A 14,961-nucleotide genomic window follows, 5' to 3' on the forward strand; every position below is an offset into this window, starting at 1 on the left:
CACAACGTTAATGTCTTTTCGGGCCACACGTGCAACTTTCGCGATATAAAAATCGCACCTCCCCGGCGGTGAATCGAACCCCGGTCTCCCGCGTGACAGGCGGGGATACTAACCACTATACTACCGAGGAATACGCAATCGGTACGCACAACGCACGCACACTTATGCTTCTCAAGTAGGTGATTCATCTCAAATCTAGCGTCCCGATGCTTTCAGAGTCAGCTGCTACGAAATAAAAGTATGCCCCAGGTGAGGCTCGAACTCACAACCCCGGCATTGCTCACGGCTACTGCCTTATAAGTACCGTGCGCTAACCAATTGCGCCACTGGGGCTACAGCAGGGTGCTTTCAGTTAGCGGTATTTGCTTTGCTGCCAACCTGTTGTGGCTACCGACCCATCATACGACCGTCACCTGCGGCCATACTGCGACTTTAGCACCTGGCTACGGATGCTTCATACGATTCTTGCTTCATATGCTACACTTACAAGCATATCAACCGCTTGTCATCACCGAAAAATTGCAGAAAAACGCGCGCCTTGCCTTCTGCTACCTGTCCAACAGCGAGGGCAGATGTGTGGCAAGCTCTAAGCTATGCAGGCGCACCGTGGCCGAGCAGCTGGAGGAGAGATGCCTTCCTTGGCAGCTCCCTGCAGAGTGCGGAAGACCAGAGTGGCCGCGCCGCCGTTGTCAGTGGACGACACGCAGTTGCCGAGCCACGGAGAACACGTTGCTCTGCGATGTGTACCCGCCTCATATGACGAAAGGCGACCAGTGGCCCTGTGGCGCAACGGATAACGCGTCTGACTACGGATCAGAAGATTCCAGGTTCGAATCCTGGCAGGGTCGGCATTTTGTTAGTTGCGGGCGCGTAGCTAGGCAGTGCATTCGAATGTTTCCACCTGCGTGGAGTGCAATGTCAATCCTGAGCATCTTGCAGCTGCATCTCGAGACGATCGTGGTAAATATCGCTTCGTGCAAGCGTCAGCGTAGCGTCAGTCGAGCAAAGTCGAGACAAGTCAAGCTGAGAGATGTTGCACAGTTAATTAAACGGTACGCGACGCAGACAACGCTTTTCCAAGTGTCGCACGTCACGCAGCAGAGTGGCGCAGTGGAAGCGTGCTGGGCCCATAACCCAGAGGTCCGTGGATCGAAACCACGCTCTGCTAAAATTATTCTTTTTCTTGGGTGCTTCGAGCTCGATCATTAAGCCTGGGGTGCGCTGACTCAGCGTCAACAGCAAACCCTGTAAGTTCTGAAACGACGACGACGTCGTGTGGAGAATACGAGAAACACTTCCTAAGACGCAGAGTTTCTTACGATTCTGCAGCAACTACATTTCTCGATCACAACGTTAATGTCTTTTCGGGCCACACGTGCAACTTTCGCGATATAAAAATCGCACCTCCCCGGCGGAGAATCGAACCCCGGTCTCCCGCGTGACAGGCGGGGATACTAACCACTATACTACCGAGGAATACGCAATCGGTACGCACAACGCACGCACACTTATGCTTCTCAAGTAGGTGATTCATCTCAAATCTAGCGTCCCGATGCTTTCAGAGTCAGCTGCTACGAAATAAAAGTATGCCCCAGGTGAGGCTCGAACTCACAACCCCGGCATTGCTCACGGCTACTGCCTTATAAGTACCGTGCGCTAACCAATTGCGCCACTGGGGCTACAGCAGGGTGCTTTCAGTTAGCGGTATTTGCTTTGCTGCCAACCTGTTGTGGCTACCGACCCATCATACGACCGTCACCTGCGGCCATACTGCGACTTTAGCACCTGGCTACGGATGCTTCATACGATTCTTGCTTCATATGCTACACTTACAAGCATATCAACCGCTTGTCATCACCGAAAAATTGCAGAAAAACGCGCGCCTTGCCTTCTGCTACCTGTCCAACAGCGAGGGCAGATGTGTGGCAAGCTCTAAGCTATGCAGGCGCACCGTGGCCGAGCAGCTGGAGGAGAGATGCCTTCCTTGGCAGCTCCCTGCAGAGTGCGGAAGACCAGAGTGGCCGCGCCGCCGTTGTCAGTGGACGACACGCAGTTGCCGAGCCACGGAGAACACGTTGCTCTGCGATGTGTACCCGCCTCATATGACGAAAGGCGACCAGTGGCCCTGTGGCGCAACGGATAACGCGTCTGACTACGGATCAGAAGATTCCAGGTTCGAATCCTGGCAGGGTCGGCATTTTGTTAGTTGCGGGCGCGTAGCTAGGCAGTGCATTCGAATGTTTCCACCTGCGTGGAGTGCAATGTCAATCCTGAGCATCTCGCAGCTGCATCTCGAGACGATCGTGGTAAATATCGCTTCGTGCAAGCGTCAGCGTAGCGTCAGTCGAGCAAAGTCGAGACAAGTCAAGCTGAGAGATGTTGCACAGTTAATTAAACGGTACGCGACGCAGACAACGCTTTTCCAAGTGTCGCACGTCACGCAGCAGAGTGGCGCAGTGGAAGCGTGCTGGGCCCATAACCCAGAGGTCCGTGGATCGAAACCACGCTCTGCTAAAATTATTCTTTTTCTTGGGTGCTTCGAGCTCGATCATTAAGCCTGGGGTGCGCTGACTCAGCGTCAACAGCAAACCCTGTAAGTTCTGAAACGACGACGACGTCGTGTGGAGAATACGAGAAACACTTCCTAAGACGCAGAGTTTCTTACGATTCTGCAGCAACTACATTTCTCGATCACAACGTTAATGTCTTTTCGGGCCACACGTGCAACTTTCGCGATATAAAAATCGCACCTCCCCGGCGGGGAATCGAACCCCGGTCTCCCGCGTGACAGGCGGGGATACTAACCACTATACTACCGAGGAATACGCAATCGGTACGCACAACGCACGCACACTTATGCTTCTCAAGTAGGTGATTCATCTCAAATCTAGCGTCCCGATGCTTTCAGAGTCAGCTGCTACGAAATAAAAGTATGCCCCAGGTGAGGCTCGAACTCACAACCCCGGCATTGCTCACGGCTACTGCCTTATAAGTACCGTGCGCTAACCAATTGCGCCACTGGGGCTACAGCAGGGTGCTTTCAGTTAGCGGTATTTGCTTTGCTGCCAACCTGTTGTGGCTACCGACCCATCATACGACCGTCACCTGCGGCCATACTGCGACTTTAGCACCTGGCTACGGATGCTTCATACGATTCTTGCTTCATATGCTACACTTACAAGCATATCAACCGCTTGTCATCACCGAAAAATTGCAGAAAAACGCGCGCCTTGCCTTCTGCTACCTGTCCAACAGCGAGGGCAGATGTGTGGCAAGCTCTAAGCTATGCAGGCGCACCGTGGCCGAGCAGCTGGAGGAGAGATGCCTTCCTTGGCAGCTCCCTGCAGAGTGCGGAAGACCAGAGTGGCCGCGCCGCCGTTGTCAGTGGACGACACGCAGTTGCCGAGCCACGGAGAACACGTTGCTCTGCGATGTGTACCCGCCTCATATGACGAAAGGCGAACAGTGGCCCTGTGGCGCAACGGATAACGCGTCTGACTACGGATCAGAAGATTCCAGGTTCGAATCCTGGCAGGGTCGGCATTTTGTTAGTTGCGGGCGCGTAGCTAGGCAGTGCATTCGAATGTTTCCACCTGCGTGGAGTGCAATGTCAATCCTGAGCATCTCGCAGCTGCATCTCGAGACGATCGTGGTAAATATCGCTTCGTGCAAGCGTCAGCGTAGCGTCAGTCGAGCAAAGTCGAGACAAGTCAAGCTGAGAGATGTTGCACAGTTAATTAAACGGTACGCGACGCAGACAACGCTTTTCCAAGTGTCGCACGTCACGCAGCAGAGTGGCGCAGTGGAAGCGTGCTGGGCCCATAACCCAGAGGTCCGTGGATCGAAACCACGCTCTGCTAAAATTATTCTTTTTCTTGGGTGCTTCGAGCTCGATCATTAAGCCTGGGGTGCGCTGACTCAGCGTCAACAGCAAACCCTGTAAGTTCTGAAACGACGACGACGTCGTGTGGAGAATACGAGAAACACTTCCTAAGACGCAGAGTTTCTTACGATTCTGCAGCAACTACATTTCTCGATCACAACGTTAATGTCTTTTCGGGCCACACGTGCAACTTTCGCGATATAAAAATCGCACCTCCCCGGCGGGGAATCGAACCCCGGTCTCCCGCGTGACAGGCGGGGATACTAACCACTATACTACCGAGGAATACGCAATCGGTACGCACAACGCACGCACACTTATGCTTCTCAAGTAGGTGATTCATCTCAAATCTAGCGTCCCGATGCTTTCAGAGTCAGCTGCTACGAAATAAAAGTATGCCCCAGGTGAGGCTCGAACTCACAACCCCGGCATTGCTCACGGCTACTGCCTTATAAGTACCGTGCGCTAACCAATTGCGCCACTGGGGCTACAGCAGGGTGCTTTCAGTTAGCGGTATTTGCTTTGCTGCCAACCTGTTGTGGCTACCGACCCATCATACGACCGTCACCTGCGGCCATACTGCGACTTTAGCACCTGGCTACGGATGCTTCATACGATTCTTGCTTCATATGCTACACTTACAAGCATATCAACCGCTTGTCATCACCGAAAAATTGCAGAAAAACGCGCGCCTTGCCTTCTGCTACCTGTCCAACAGCGAGGGCAGATGTGTGGCAAGCTCTAAGCTATGCAGGCGCACCGTGGCCGAGCAGCTGGAGGAGAGATGCCTTCCTTGGCAGCTCCCTGCAGAGTGCGGAAGACCAGAGTGGCCGCGCCGCCGTTGTCAGTGGACGACACGCAGTTGCCGAGCCACGGAGAACACGTTGCTCTGCGATGTGTACCCGCCTCATATGACGAAAGGCGACCAGTGGCCCTGTGGCGCAACGGATAACGCGTCTGACTACGGATCAGAAGATTCCAGGTTCGAATCCTGGCAGGGTCGGCATTTTGTTAGTTGCGGGCGCGTAGCTAGGCAGTGCATTCGAATGTTTCCACCTGCGTGGAGTGCAATGTCAATCCTGAGCATCTCGCAGCTGCATCTCGAGACGATCGTGGTAAATATCGCTTCGTGCAAGCGTCAGCGTAGCGTCAGTCGAGCAAAGTCGAGACAAGTCAAGCTGAGAGATGTTGCACAGTTAATTAAACGGTACGCGACGCAGACAACGCTTTTCCAAGTGTCGCACGTCACGCAGCAGAGTGGCGCAGTGGAAGCGTGCTGGGCCCATAACCCAGAGGTCCGTGGATCGAAACCACGCTCTGCTAAAATTATTCTTTTTCTTGGGTGCTTCGAGCTCGATCATTAAGCCTGGGGTGCGCTGACTCAGCGTCAACAGCAAACCCTGTAAGTTCTGAAACGACGACGACGTCGTGTGGAGAATACGAGAAACACTTCCTAAGACGCAGAGTTTCTTACGATTCTGCAGCAACTACATTTCTCGATCACAACGTTAATGTCTTTTCGGGCCACACGTGCAACTTTCGCGATATAAAAATCGCACCTCCCCGGCGGGGAATCGAACACCGGTCTCCCGCGTGACAGGCGGGGATACTAACCACTATACTACCGAGGAATACGCAATCGGTACGCACAACGCACGCACACTTATGCTTCTCAAGTAGGTGATTCATCTCAAATCTAGCGTCCCGATGCTTTCAGAGTCAGCTGCTACGAAATAAGAGTATGCCCCAGGTGAGGCTCGAACTCACAACCCCGGCATTGCTCACGGCTACTGCCTTATAAGTACCGTGCGCTAACCAATTGCGCCACTGGGGCTACAGCAGGGTGCTTTCAGTTAGCGGTATTTGCTTTGCTGCCAACCTGTTGTGGCTACCGACCCATCATACGACCGTCACCTGCGGCCATACTGCGACTTTAGCACCTGGCTACGGATGCTTCATACGATTCTTGCTTCATATGCTACACTTACAAGCATATCAACCGCTTGTCATCACCGAAAAATTGCAGAAAAACGCGCGCCTTGCCTTCTGCTACCTGTCCAACAGCGAGGGCAGATGTGTGGCAAGCTCTAAGCTATGCAGGCGCACCGTGGCCGAGCAGCTGGAGGAGAGATGCCTTCCTTGGCAGCTCCCTGCAGAGTGCGGAAGACCAGAGTGGCCGCGCCGCCGTTGTCAGTGGACGACACGCAGTTGCCGAGCCACGGAGAACACGTTGCTCTGCGATGTGTACCCGCCTCATATGACGAAAGGCGACCAGTGGCCCTGTGGCGCAACGGATAACGCGTCTGACTACGGATCAGAAGATTCCAGGTTCGAATCCTGGCAGGGTCGGCATTTTGTTAGTTGCGGGCGCGTAGCTAGGCAGTGCATTCGAATGTTTCCACCTGCGTGGAGTGCAATGTCAATCCTGAGCATCTCGCAGCTGCATCTCGAGACGATCGTGGTAAATATCGCTTCGTGCAAGCGTCAGCGTAGCGTCAGTCGAGCAAAGTCGAGACAAGTCAAGCTGAGAGATGTTGCACAGTTAATTAAACGGTACGCGACGCAGACAACGCTTTTCCAAGTGTCGCACGTCACGCAGCAGAGTGGCGCAGTGGAAGCGTGCTGGGCCCATAACCCAGAGGTCCGTGGATCGAAACCACGCTCTGCTAAAATTATTCTTTTTCTTGGGTGCTTCGAGCTCGATCATTAAGCCTGGGGTGCGCTGACTCAGCGTCAACAGCAAACCCTGTAAGTTCTGAAACGACGACGACGTCGTGTGGAGAATACGAGAAACACTTCCTAAGACGCAGAGTTTCTTACGATTCTGCAGCAACTACATTTCTCGATCACAACGTTAATGTCTTTTCGGGCCACACGTGCAACTTTCGCGATATAAAAATCGCACCTCCCCGGCGGGGAATCGAACCCCGGTCTCCCGCGTGACAGGCGGGGATACTAACCACTATACTACCGAGGAATACGCAATCGGTACGCACAACGCACGCACACTTATGCTTCTCAAGTAGGTGATTCATCTCAAATCTAGCGTCCCGATGCTTTCAGAGTCAGCTGCTACGAAATAAAAGTATGCCCCAGGTGAGGCTCGAACTCACAACCCCGGCATTGCTCACGGCTACTGCCTTATAAGTACCGTGCGCTAACCAATTGCGCCACTGGGGCTTCAGCAGGGTGCTTTCAGTTAGCGGTATTTGCTTTGCTGCCAACCTGTTGTGGCTACCGACCCATCATACGACCGTCACCTGCGGCCATACTGCGACTTTAGCACCTGGCTACGGATGCTTCATACGATTCTTGCTTCATATGCTACACTTACAAGCATATCAACCGCTTGTCATCACCGAAAAATTGCAGAAAAACGCGCGCCTTGCCTTCTGCTACCTGTCCAACAGCGAGGGCAGATGTGTGGCAAGCTCTAAGCTATGCAGGCGCACCGTGGCCGAGCAGCTGGAGGAGAGATGCCTTCCTTGGCAGCTCCCTGCAGAGTGCGGAAGACCAGAGTGGCCGCGCCGCCGTTGTCAGTGGACGACACGCAGTTGCCGAGCCACGGAGAACACGTTGCTCTGCGATGTGTACCCGCCTCATATGACGAAAGGCGACCAGTGGCCCTGTGGCGCAACGGATAACGCGTCTGACTACGGATCAGAAGATTCCAGGTTCGAATCCTGGCAGGGTCGGCATTTTGTTAGTTGCGGGCGCGTAGCTAGGCAGTGCATTCGAATGTTTCCACCTGCGTGGAGTGCAATGTCAATCCTGAGCATCTCGCAGCTGCATCTCGAGACGATCGTGGTAAATATCGCTTCGTGCAAGCGTCAGCGTAGCGTCAGTCGAGCAAAGTCGAGACAAGTCAAGCTGAGAGATGTTGCACAGTTAATTAAACGGTACGCGACGCAGACAACGCTTTTCCAAGTGTCGCACGTCACGCAGCAGAGTGGCGCAGTGGAAGCGTGCTGGGCCCATAACCCAGAGGTCCGTGGATCGAAACCACGCTCTGCTAAAATTATTCTTTTTCTTGGGTGCTTCGAGCTCGATCATTAAGCCTGGGGTGCGCTGCCTCAGCGTCAACAGCAAACCCTGTAAGTTCTGAAACGACGACGACGTCGTGTGGAGAATACGAGAAACACTTCCTAAGACGCAGAGTTTCTTACGATTCTGCAGCAACTACATTTCTCGATCACAACGTTAATGTCTTTTCGGGCCACACGTGCAACTTTCGCGATATAAAAATCGCACCTCCACGGCGGGGAATCGAACCCCGGTCTCCCACGTGACAGGCGGGGATACTAACCACTATACTACCGAGGAATACGCAATCGGTACGCACAACGCACGCACACTTATGCTTCTCAAGTAGGTGATTCATCTCGAATCTAGCGTCCCGATGCTTTCAGAGTCAGCTGCTACGAAATAAAAGTATGCCCCAGGTGAGGCTCGAACTCACAACCCCGGCATTGCTCACGGCTACTGCCTTATAAGTACCGTGCGCTAACCAATTGCGCCACTGGGGCTACAGCAGGGTGCTTTCAGTTAGCGGTATTTGCTTTGCTGCCAACCTGTTGTGGCTACAGACCCATCATACGACCGTCACCTGCGGCCATACTGCGACTTTAGCACCTGGCTACGGATGCTTCATACGATTCTTGCTTCATATGCTACACTTACAAGCATATCAACCGCTTGTCATCACCGAAAAATTGCAGAAAAACGCGCGCCTTGCCTTCTGCTACCTGTCCAACAGCGAGGGCAGATGTGTGGCAAGCTCTAAGCTATGCAGGCGCACCGTGGCCGAGCAGCTGGAGGAGAGATGCCTTCCTTGGCAGCTCCCTGCAGAGTGCGGAAGACCAGAGTGGCCGCGCCGCCGTTGTCAGTGGACGACACGCAGTTGCCGAGCCACGGAGAACACGTTGCTCTGCGATGTGTACCCGCCTCATATGACGAAAGGCGACCAGTGGCCCTGTGGCGCAACGGATAACGCGTCTGACTACGGATCAGAAGATTCCAGGTTCGAATCCTGGCAGGGTCGGCATTTTGTTAGTTGCGGGCGCGTAGCTAGGCAGTGCATTCGAATGTTTCCACCTGCGTGGAGTGCAATGTCAATCCTGAGCATCTCGCAGCTGCATCTCGAGACGATCGTGGTAAATATCGCTTCGTGCAAGCGTCAGCGTAGCGTCAGTCGAGCAAAGTCGAGACAAGTCAAGCTGAGAGATGTTGCACAGTTAATTAAACGGTACGCGACGCAGACAACGCTTTTCCAAGTGTCGCACGTCACGCAGCAGAGTGGCGCAGTGGAAGCGTGCTGGGCCCATAACCCAGAGGTCCGTGGATCGAAACCACGCTCTGCTAAAATTATTCTTTTTCTTGGGTGCTTCGAGCTCGATCATTAAGCCTGGGGTGCGCTGCCTCAGCGTCAACAGCAAACCCTGTAAGTTCTGAAACGACGACGACGTCGTGTGGAGAATACGAGAAACACTTCCTAAGACGCAGAGTTTCTTACGATTCTGCAGCAACTACATTTCTCGATCACAACGTTAATGTCTTTTCGGGCCACACGTGCAACTTTCGCGATATAAAAATCGCACCTCCACGGCAGGGAATCGAACCCCGGTCTCCCACGTGACAGGCGGGGATACTAACCACTATACTACCGAGGAATACGCAATCGGTACGCACAACGCACGCACACTTATGCTTCTCAAGTAGGTGATTCATCTCGAATCTAGCGTCCCGATGCTTTCAGAGTCAGCTGCTACGAAATAAAAGTATGCCCCAGGTGAGGCTCGAACTCACAACCCCGGCATTGCTCACGGCTACTGCCTTATAAGTACCGTGCGCTAACCAATTGCGCCACTGGGGCTACAGCAGGGTGCTTTCAGTTAGCGGTATTTGCTTTGCTGCCAACCTGTTGTGGCTACAGACCCATCATACGACCGTCACCTGCGGCCATACTGCGACTTTAGCACCTGGCTACGGATGCTTCATACGATTCTTGCTTCATATGCTACACTTACAAGCATATCAACCGCTTGTCATCACCGAAAAATTGCAGAAAAACGCGCGCCTTGCCTTCTGCTACCTGTCCAACAGCGAGGGCAGATGTGTGGCAAGCTCTAAGCTATGCAGGCGCACCGTGGCCGAGCAGCTGGAGGAGAGATGCCTTCCTTGGCAGCTCCCTGCAGAGTGCGGAAGACCAGAGTGGCCGCGCCGCCGTTGTCAGTGGACGACACGCAGTTGCCGAGCCACGGAGAACACGTTGCTCTGCGATGTGTACCCGCCTCATATGACGAAAGGCGACCAGTGGCCCTGTGGCGCAACGGATAACGCGTCTGACTACGGATCAGAAGATTCCAGGTTCGAATCCTGGCAGGGTCGGCATTTTGTTAGTTGCGGGCGCGTAGCTAGGCAGTGCATTCGAATGTTTCCACCTGCGTGGAGTGCAATGTCAATCCTGAGCATCTCGCAGCTGCATCTCGAGACGATCGTGGTAAATATCGCTTCGTGCAAGCGTCAGCGTAGCGTCAGTCGAGCAAAGTCGAGACAAGCCAAGCTGAGAGATGTTGCACAGTTAATTAAACGGTACGCGACGCAGACAACGCTTTTCCAAGTGTCGCACGTCACGCAGCAGAGTGGCGCAGTGGAAGCGTGCTGGGCCCATAACCCAGAGGTCCGTGGATCGAAACCACGCTCTGCTAAAATTATTCTTTTTCTTGGGTGCTTCGAGCTCGATCATTAAGCCTGGGGTGCGCTGACTCAGCGTCAACAGCAAACCCTGTAAGTTCTGAAACGACGACGACGTCGTGTGGAGAATACGAGAAACACTTCCTAAGACGCAGAGTTTCTTACGATTCTGCAGCAACTACATTTCTCGATCACAACGTTAATGTCTTTTCGGGCCACACGTGCAACTTTCGCGATATAAAAATCGCACCTCCCCGGCGGGGAATCGAACCCCGGTCTCCCGCGTGACAGGCGGGGATACTAACCACTATACTACCGAGGAATACGCAATCGGTACGCACAACGCACGCACACTTATGCTTCTCAAGTAGGTGATTCATCTCAAATCTAGCGTCCCGATGCTTTCAGAGTCAGCTGCTACGAAATAAAAGTATGCCCCAGGTGAGGCTCGAACTCACAACCCCGGCATTGCTCACGGCTACTGCCTTATAAGTACCGTGCGCTAACCAATTGCGCCACTGGGGCTACAGCAGGGTGCTTTCAGTTAGCGGTATTTGCTTTGCTGCCAACCTGTTGTGGCTACCGACCCATCATACGACCGTCACCTGCGGCCATACTGCGACTTTAGCACCTGGCTACGGATGCTTCATACGATTCTTGCTTCATATGCTACACTTACAAGCATATCAACCGCTTGTCATCACCGAAAAATTGCAGAAAAACGCGCGCCTTGCCTTCTGCTACCTGTCCAACAGCGAGGGCAGATGTGTGGCAAGCTCTAAGCTATGCAGGCGCACCGTGGCCGAGCAGCTGGAGGAGAGATGCCTTCCTTGGCAGCTCCCTGCAGAGTGCGGAAGACCAGAGTGGCCGCGCCGCCGTTGTCAGTGGACGACACGCAGTTGCCGAGCCACGGAGAACACGTTGCTCTGCGATGTGTACCCGCCTCATATGACGAAAGGCGACCAGTGGCCCTGTGGCGCAACGGATAACGCGTCTGACTACGGATCAGAAGATTCCAGGTTCGAATCCTGGCAGGGTCGGCATTTTGTTAGTTGCGGGCGCGTAGCTAGGCAGTGCATTCGAATGTTTCCACCTGCGTGGAGTGCAATGTCAATCCTGAGCATCTCGCAGCTGCATCTCGAGACGATCGTGGTAAATATCGCTTCGTGCAAGCGTCAGCGTAGCGTCAGTCGAGCAAAGTCGAGACAAGCCAAGCTGAGAGATGTTGCACAGTTAATTAAACGGTACGCGACGCAGACAACGCTTTTCCAAGTGTCGCACGTCACGCAGCAGAGTGGCGCAGTGGAAGCGTGCTGGGCCCATAACCCAGAGGTCCGTGGATCGAAACCACGCTCTGCTAAAATTATTCTTTTTCTTGGGTGCTTCGAGCTCGATCATTAAGCCTGGGGTGCGCTGACTCAGCGTCAACAGCAAACCCTGTAAGTTCTGAAACGACGACGACGTCGTGTGGAGAATACGAGAAACACTTCCTAAGACGCAGAGTTTCTTACGATTCTGCAGCAACTACATTTCTCGATCACAACGTTAATGTCTTTTCGGGCCACACGTGCAACTTTCGCGATATAAAAATCGCACCTCCACGGCGGGGAATCGAACCCCGGTCTCCCACGTGACAGGCGGGGATACTAACCACTATACTACCGAGGAATACGCAATCGGTACGCACAACGCACGCACACTTATGCTTCTCAAGTAGGTGATTCATCTCAAATCTAGCGTCCCGATGCTTTCAGAGTCAGCTGCTACGAAATAAAAGTATGCCCCAGGTGAGGCTCGAACTCACAACCCCGGCATTGCTCACGGTTACTGCCTTATAAGTACCGTGCGCTAACCAATTGCGCCACTGGGGCTACAGCAGGGTGCTTTCAGTTAGCGGTATTTGCTTTGCTGCCAACCTGTTGTGGCTACCGACCCATCATACGACCGTCACCTGCGGCCATACTGCGACTTTAGCACCTGGCTACGGATGCTTCATACGATTCTTGCTTCATATGCTACACTTACAAGCATATCAACCGCTTGTCATCACCGAAAAATTGCAGAAAAACGCGCGCCTTGCCTTCTGCTACCTGTCCAACAGCGAGGGCAGATGTGTGGCAAGCTCTAAGCTATGCAGGCGCACCGTGGCCGAGCAGCTGGAGGAGAGATGCCTTCCTTGGCAGCTCCCTGCAGAGTGCGGAAGACCAGAGTGGCCGCGCCGCCGTTGTCAGTGGACGACACGCAGTTGCCGAGCCACGGAGAACACGTTGCTCTGCGATGTGTACCCGCCTCATATGACGAAAGGCGACCAGTGGCCCTGTGGCGCAACGGATAACGCGTGTGACTACGGATCAGAAGATTCCAGGTTCGAATCCTGGCAGGGTCGGCATTTTGTTAGTTGCGGGCGCGTAGCTAGGCAGTGCATTCGAATGTTTCCACCTGCGTGGAGTGCAATGTCAATCCTGAGCATCTCGCAGCTGCATCTCGAGACGATCGTGGTAAATATCGCTTCGTGCAAGCGTCAGCGTAGCGTCAGTCGAGCAAAGTCGAGACAAGCCAAGCTGAGAGATGTTGCACAGTTAATTAAACGGTACGCGACGCAGACAACGCTTTTCCAAGTGTCGCACGTCACGCAGCAGAGTGGCGCAGTGGAAGCGTGCTGGGCCCATAACCCAGAGGTCCGTGGATCGAAACCACGCTCTGCTAAAATTATTCTTTTTCTTGGGTGCTTCGAGCTCGATCATTAAGCCTGGGGTGCGCTGACTCAGCGTCAACAGCAAACCCTGTAAGTTCTGAAACGACGACGACGTCGTGTGGAGAATACGAGAAACACTTCCTAAGACGCAGAGTTTCTTACGATTCTGCAGCAACTACATTTCTCGATCACAACGTTAATGTCTTTTCGGGCCACACGTGCAACTTTCGCGATATAAAAATCGCACCTCCCCGGCGGGGAATCGAACCCCAGTCTCCCGCGTGACAGGCGGGGATACTAACCACTATACTACCGAGGAATACGCAATCGGTACGCACAACGCACGCACACTTATGGTTCTCAAGTAGGTGATTCATCTCAAATCTAGCGTCCCGATGCTTTCAGAGTCAGCTGCTACGAAATAAAAGTATGCCCCAGGTGAGGCTCGAACTCACAACCCCGGCATTGCTCACGGCTACTGCCTTATAAGTACTGTGCGCTAACCAATTGCGCCACTGGGGCTACAGCAGGGTGCTTTCAGTTAGCGGTATTTGCTTTGCTGCCAACCTGTTGTGGCTACCGACCCATCATACGACCGTCACCTGCGGCCATACTGCGACTTTAGCACCTGGCTACGGATGCTTCATACGATTCTTGCTTCATATGCTACACTTACAAGCATATCAACCGCTTGTCATCACCGAAAAATTGCAGAAAAACGCGCGCCTTGCCTTCTGCTACCTGTCCAACAGCGAGGGCAGATGTGTGGCAAGCTCTAAGCTATGCAGGCGCACCGTGGCCGAGCAGCTGGAGGAGAGATGCCTTCCTTGGCAGCTCCCTGCAGAGTGCGGAAGACCAGAGTGGCCGCGCCGCCGTTGTCAGTGGACGACACGCAGTTGCCGAGCCACGGAGAACACGTTGCTCTGCGATGTGTACCCGCCTCATATGACGAAAGGCGACCAGTGGCCCTGTGGCGCAACGGATAACGCGTCTGACTACGGATCAGAAGATTCCAGGTTCGAATCCTGGCAGGGTCGGCATTTTGTTAGTTGCGGGCGCGTAGCTAGGCAGTGCATTCGAATGTTTCCACCTGCGTGGAGTGCAATGTCAATCCTGAGCATCTCGCAGCTGCATCTCGAGACGATCGTGGTAAATATCGCTTCGTGCAAGCGTCAGCGTAGCGTCAGTCGAGCAAAGTCGAGACAAGTCAAGCTGAGAGATGTTGCACAGTTAATTAAACGGTACGCGACGCAGACAACGCTTTTCCAAGTGTCGCACGTCACGCAGCAGAGTGGCGCAGTGGAAGCGTGCTGGGCCCATAACCCAGAGGTCCGTGGATCGAAACCACGCTCTGCTAAAATTATTCTTTTTCTTGGGTGCTTCGAGCTCGATCATTAAGCCTGGGGTGCGCTGACTCAGCGTCAACAGCAAACCCTGTAAGTTCTGAAACGACGACGACGTCGTGTGGAGAATACGAGAAACACTTCCTAAGACGCAGAGTTTCTTACGATTCTGCAGCAACTACATTTCTCGATCACAACGTTAATGTCTTTTCGGGCCACACGTGCAACTTTCGCGATATAAAAATCGCACCTCCCCGGCGGGGAATCGAACCCCGGTCTCCCGCGTGACAGGCGGGGATACTAACCACTATACTACCGAGGAATACGCAATCGGTACGCACAACGCA

General features: G+C 53.6%; 44 non-coding genes across 44 annotated transcripts; 22 read left to right on the plus strand and 22 right to left on the minus strand.

Annotated features, from left to right (window-relative positions):
* Positions 1 to 58: 58 nt before the first annotated feature.
* On the minus strand, positions 59 to 130 carry Trnad-guc (transfer RNA aspartic acid (anticodon GUC)). Its single transcript has one exon. It is a non-coding gene; the product is annotated as a tRNA-Asp (tRNA).
* A 111-nt stretch (positions 131 to 241) lies between these two features.
* Trnai-uau (transfer RNA isoleucine (anticodon UAU)) lies at positions 242 to 333 on the minus strand. Its single transcript is given in 2 exon segments — positions 242 to 277; positions 296 to 333. It is a non-coding gene; the product is annotated as a tRNA-Ile (tRNA).
* A 442-nt stretch (positions 334 to 775) lies between these two features.
* On the plus strand, positions 776 to 848 carry Trnar-acg (transfer RNA arginine (anticodon ACG)). Its single transcript has one exon. It is a non-coding gene; the product is annotated as a tRNA-Arg (tRNA).
* Positions 849 to 1,096: 248 nt separating this feature from the next.
* Trnam-cau (transfer RNA methionine (anticodon CAU)) lies at positions 1,097 to 1,168 on the plus strand. The gene has a single exon. It is a non-coding gene; the product is annotated as a tRNA-Met (tRNA).
* Positions 1,169 to 1,404: 236 nt separating this feature from the next.
* On the minus strand, positions 1,405 to 1,476 carry Trnad-guc (transfer RNA aspartic acid (anticodon GUC)). Its single transcript has one exon. It is a non-coding gene; the product is annotated as a tRNA-Asp (tRNA).
* A 111-nt stretch (positions 1,477 to 1,587) lies between these two features.
* On the minus strand, positions 1,588 to 1,679 carry Trnai-uau (transfer RNA isoleucine (anticodon UAU)). The gene is given in 2 exon segments: positions 1,588 to 1,623; positions 1,642 to 1,679. It is a non-coding gene; the product is annotated as a tRNA-Ile (tRNA).
* A 442-nt stretch (positions 1,680 to 2,121) lies between these two features.
* Positions 2,122 to 2,194, plus strand: Trnar-acg (transfer RNA arginine (anticodon ACG)). The gene has a single exon. It is a non-coding gene; the product is annotated as a tRNA-Arg (tRNA).
* Positions 2,195 to 2,442: 248 nt separating this feature from the next.
* On the plus strand, positions 2,443 to 2,514 carry Trnam-cau (transfer RNA methionine (anticodon CAU)). The gene has a single exon. It is a non-coding gene; the product is annotated as a tRNA-Met (tRNA).
* Positions 2,515 to 2,750: 236 nt separating this feature from the next.
* On the minus strand, positions 2,751 to 2,822 carry Trnad-guc (transfer RNA aspartic acid (anticodon GUC)). The gene has a single exon. It is a non-coding gene; the product is annotated as a tRNA-Asp (tRNA).
* Positions 2,823 to 2,933: 111 nt separating this feature from the next.
* Positions 2,934 to 3,025, minus strand: Trnai-uau (transfer RNA isoleucine (anticodon UAU)). Its single transcript is given in 2 exon segments — positions 2,934 to 2,969; positions 2,988 to 3,025. It is a non-coding gene; the product is annotated as a tRNA-Ile (tRNA).
* Positions 3,026 to 3,467: 442 nt separating this feature from the next.
* Trnar-acg (transfer RNA arginine (anticodon ACG)) lies at positions 3,468 to 3,540 on the plus strand. The gene has a single exon. It is a non-coding gene; the product is annotated as a tRNA-Arg (tRNA).
* Positions 3,541 to 3,788: 248 nt separating this feature from the next.
* Trnam-cau (transfer RNA methionine (anticodon CAU)) lies at positions 3,789 to 3,860 on the plus strand. Its single transcript has one exon. It is a non-coding gene; the product is annotated as a tRNA-Met (tRNA).
* A 236-nt stretch (positions 3,861 to 4,096) lies between these two features.
* Trnad-guc (transfer RNA aspartic acid (anticodon GUC)) lies at positions 4,097 to 4,168 on the minus strand. The gene has a single exon. It is a non-coding gene; the product is annotated as a tRNA-Asp (tRNA).
* Positions 4,169 to 4,279: 111 nt separating this feature from the next.
* On the minus strand, positions 4,280 to 4,371 carry Trnai-uau (transfer RNA isoleucine (anticodon UAU)). The gene is given in 2 exon segments: positions 4,280 to 4,315; positions 4,334 to 4,371. It is a non-coding gene; the product is annotated as a tRNA-Ile (tRNA).
* A 442-nt stretch (positions 4,372 to 4,813) lies between these two features.
* Positions 4,814 to 4,886, plus strand: Trnar-acg (transfer RNA arginine (anticodon ACG)). Its single transcript has one exon. It is a non-coding gene; the product is annotated as a tRNA-Arg (tRNA).
* Positions 4,887 to 5,134: 248 nt separating this feature from the next.
* Trnam-cau (transfer RNA methionine (anticodon CAU)) lies at positions 5,135 to 5,206 on the plus strand. The gene has a single exon. It is a non-coding gene; the product is annotated as a tRNA-Met (tRNA).
* Positions 5,207 to 5,442: 236 nt separating this feature from the next.
* Positions 5,443 to 5,514, minus strand: Trnad-guc (transfer RNA aspartic acid (anticodon GUC)). The gene has a single exon. It is a non-coding gene; the product is annotated as a tRNA-Asp (tRNA).
* A 111-nt stretch (positions 5,515 to 5,625) lies between these two features.
* On the minus strand, positions 5,626 to 5,717 carry Trnai-uau (transfer RNA isoleucine (anticodon UAU)). The gene is given in 2 exon segments: positions 5,626 to 5,661; positions 5,680 to 5,717. It is a non-coding gene; the product is annotated as a tRNA-Ile (tRNA).
* Positions 5,718 to 6,159: 442 nt separating this feature from the next.
* Positions 6,160 to 6,232, plus strand: Trnar-acg (transfer RNA arginine (anticodon ACG)). Its single transcript has one exon. It is a non-coding gene; the product is annotated as a tRNA-Arg (tRNA).
* A 248-nt stretch (positions 6,233 to 6,480) lies between these two features.
* Trnam-cau (transfer RNA methionine (anticodon CAU)) lies at positions 6,481 to 6,552 on the plus strand. Its single transcript has one exon. It is a non-coding gene; the product is annotated as a tRNA-Met (tRNA).
* A 236-nt stretch (positions 6,553 to 6,788) lies between these two features.
* Positions 6,789 to 6,860, minus strand: Trnad-guc (transfer RNA aspartic acid (anticodon GUC)). The gene has a single exon. It is a non-coding gene; the product is annotated as a tRNA-Asp (tRNA).
* Positions 6,861 to 6,971: 111 nt separating this feature from the next.
* Positions 6,972 to 7,063, minus strand: Trnai-uau (transfer RNA isoleucine (anticodon UAU)). The gene is given in 2 exon segments: positions 6,972 to 7,007; positions 7,026 to 7,063. It is a non-coding gene; the product is annotated as a tRNA-Ile (tRNA).
* Positions 7,064 to 7,505: 442 nt separating this feature from the next.
* Trnar-acg (transfer RNA arginine (anticodon ACG)) lies at positions 7,506 to 7,578 on the plus strand. The gene has a single exon. It is a non-coding gene; the product is annotated as a tRNA-Arg (tRNA).
* Positions 7,579 to 7,826: 248 nt separating this feature from the next.
* On the plus strand, positions 7,827 to 7,898 carry Trnam-cau (transfer RNA methionine (anticodon CAU)). Its single transcript has one exon. It is a non-coding gene; the product is annotated as a tRNA-Met (tRNA).
* A 236-nt stretch (positions 7,899 to 8,134) lies between these two features.
* Positions 8,135 to 8,206, minus strand: Trnad-guc (transfer RNA aspartic acid (anticodon GUC)). Its single transcript has one exon. It is a non-coding gene; the product is annotated as a tRNA-Asp (tRNA).
* A 111-nt stretch (positions 8,207 to 8,317) lies between these two features.
* Trnai-uau (transfer RNA isoleucine (anticodon UAU)) lies at positions 8,318 to 8,409 on the minus strand. Its single transcript is given in 2 exon segments — positions 8,318 to 8,353; positions 8,372 to 8,409. It is a non-coding gene; the product is annotated as a tRNA-Ile (tRNA).
* Positions 8,410 to 8,851: 442 nt separating this feature from the next.
* Positions 8,852 to 8,924, plus strand: Trnar-acg (transfer RNA arginine (anticodon ACG)). Its single transcript has one exon. It is a non-coding gene; the product is annotated as a tRNA-Arg (tRNA).
* A 248-nt stretch (positions 8,925 to 9,172) lies between these two features.
* Positions 9,173 to 9,244, plus strand: Trnam-cau (transfer RNA methionine (anticodon CAU)). The gene has a single exon. It is a non-coding gene; the product is annotated as a tRNA-Met (tRNA).
* Positions 9,245 to 9,663: 419 nt separating this feature from the next.
* Trnai-uau (transfer RNA isoleucine (anticodon UAU)) lies at positions 9,664 to 9,755 on the minus strand. Its single transcript is given in 2 exon segments — positions 9,664 to 9,699; positions 9,718 to 9,755. It is a non-coding gene; the product is annotated as a tRNA-Ile (tRNA).
* A 442-nt stretch (positions 9,756 to 10,197) lies between these two features.
* On the plus strand, positions 10,198 to 10,270 carry Trnar-acg (transfer RNA arginine (anticodon ACG)). Its single transcript has one exon. It is a non-coding gene; the product is annotated as a tRNA-Arg (tRNA).
* A 248-nt stretch (positions 10,271 to 10,518) lies between these two features.
* Trnam-cau (transfer RNA methionine (anticodon CAU)) lies at positions 10,519 to 10,590 on the plus strand. The gene has a single exon. It is a non-coding gene; the product is annotated as a tRNA-Met (tRNA).
* A 236-nt stretch (positions 10,591 to 10,826) lies between these two features.
* Trnad-guc (transfer RNA aspartic acid (anticodon GUC)) lies at positions 10,827 to 10,898 on the minus strand. Its single transcript has one exon. It is a non-coding gene; the product is annotated as a tRNA-Asp (tRNA).
* Positions 10,899 to 11,009: 111 nt separating this feature from the next.
* Trnai-uau (transfer RNA isoleucine (anticodon UAU)) lies at positions 11,010 to 11,101 on the minus strand. The gene is given in 2 exon segments: positions 11,010 to 11,045; positions 11,064 to 11,101. It is a non-coding gene; the product is annotated as a tRNA-Ile (tRNA).
* Positions 11,102 to 11,543: 442 nt separating this feature from the next.
* Trnar-acg (transfer RNA arginine (anticodon ACG)) lies at positions 11,544 to 11,616 on the plus strand. The gene has a single exon. It is a non-coding gene; the product is annotated as a tRNA-Arg (tRNA).
* Positions 11,617 to 11,864: 248 nt separating this feature from the next.
* Trnam-cau (transfer RNA methionine (anticodon CAU)) lies at positions 11,865 to 11,936 on the plus strand. The gene has a single exon. It is a non-coding gene; the product is annotated as a tRNA-Met (tRNA).
* A 236-nt stretch (positions 11,937 to 12,172) lies between these two features.
* Trnad-guc (transfer RNA aspartic acid (anticodon GUC)) lies at positions 12,173 to 12,244 on the minus strand. The gene has a single exon. It is a non-coding gene; the product is annotated as a tRNA-Asp (tRNA).
* Positions 12,245 to 12,355: 111 nt separating this feature from the next.
* Trnai-uau (transfer RNA isoleucine (anticodon UAU)) lies at positions 12,356 to 12,447 on the minus strand. The gene is given in 2 exon segments: positions 12,356 to 12,391; positions 12,410 to 12,447. It is a non-coding gene; the product is annotated as a tRNA-Ile (tRNA).
* Positions 12,448 to 12,889: 442 nt separating this feature from the next.
* Trnar-acg (transfer RNA arginine (anticodon ACG)) lies at positions 12,890 to 12,962 on the plus strand. Its single transcript has one exon. It is a non-coding gene; the product is annotated as a tRNA-Arg (tRNA).
* A 248-nt stretch (positions 12,963 to 13,210) lies between these two features.
* Trnam-cau (transfer RNA methionine (anticodon CAU)) lies at positions 13,211 to 13,282 on the plus strand. Its single transcript has one exon. It is a non-coding gene; the product is annotated as a tRNA-Met (tRNA).
* A 236-nt stretch (positions 13,283 to 13,518) lies between these two features.
* Positions 13,519 to 13,590, minus strand: Trnad-guc (transfer RNA aspartic acid (anticodon GUC)). Its single transcript has one exon. It is a non-coding gene; the product is annotated as a tRNA-Asp (tRNA).
* Positions 13,591 to 13,701: 111 nt separating this feature from the next.
* On the minus strand, positions 13,702 to 13,793 carry Trnai-uau (transfer RNA isoleucine (anticodon UAU)). Its single transcript is given in 2 exon segments — positions 13,702 to 13,737; positions 13,756 to 13,793. It is a non-coding gene; the product is annotated as a tRNA-Ile (tRNA).
* Positions 13,794 to 14,235: 442 nt separating this feature from the next.
* Positions 14,236 to 14,308, plus strand: Trnar-acg (transfer RNA arginine (anticodon ACG)). Its single transcript has one exon. It is a non-coding gene; the product is annotated as a tRNA-Arg (tRNA).
* A 248-nt stretch (positions 14,309 to 14,556) lies between these two features.
* Trnam-cau (transfer RNA methionine (anticodon CAU)) lies at positions 14,557 to 14,628 on the plus strand. Its single transcript has one exon. It is a non-coding gene; the product is annotated as a tRNA-Met (tRNA).
* A 236-nt stretch (positions 14,629 to 14,864) lies between these two features.
* On the minus strand, positions 14,865 to 14,936 carry Trnad-guc (transfer RNA aspartic acid (anticodon GUC)). Its single transcript has one exon. It is a non-coding gene; the product is annotated as a tRNA-Asp (tRNA).
* Between the last annotated feature and the right edge of the window lie 25 nt (positions 14,937 to 14,961).

Source organism: Schistocerca cancellata, chromosome 9, assembly GCF_023864275.1.
Source record: "Schistocerca cancellata isolate TAMUIC-IGC-003103 chromosome 9, iqSchCanc2.1, whole genome shotgun sequence".
NCBI classification, from domain to species: domain Eukaryota; kingdom Metazoa; phylum Arthropoda; class Insecta; order Orthoptera; family Acrididae; genus Schistocerca; species Schistocerca cancellata.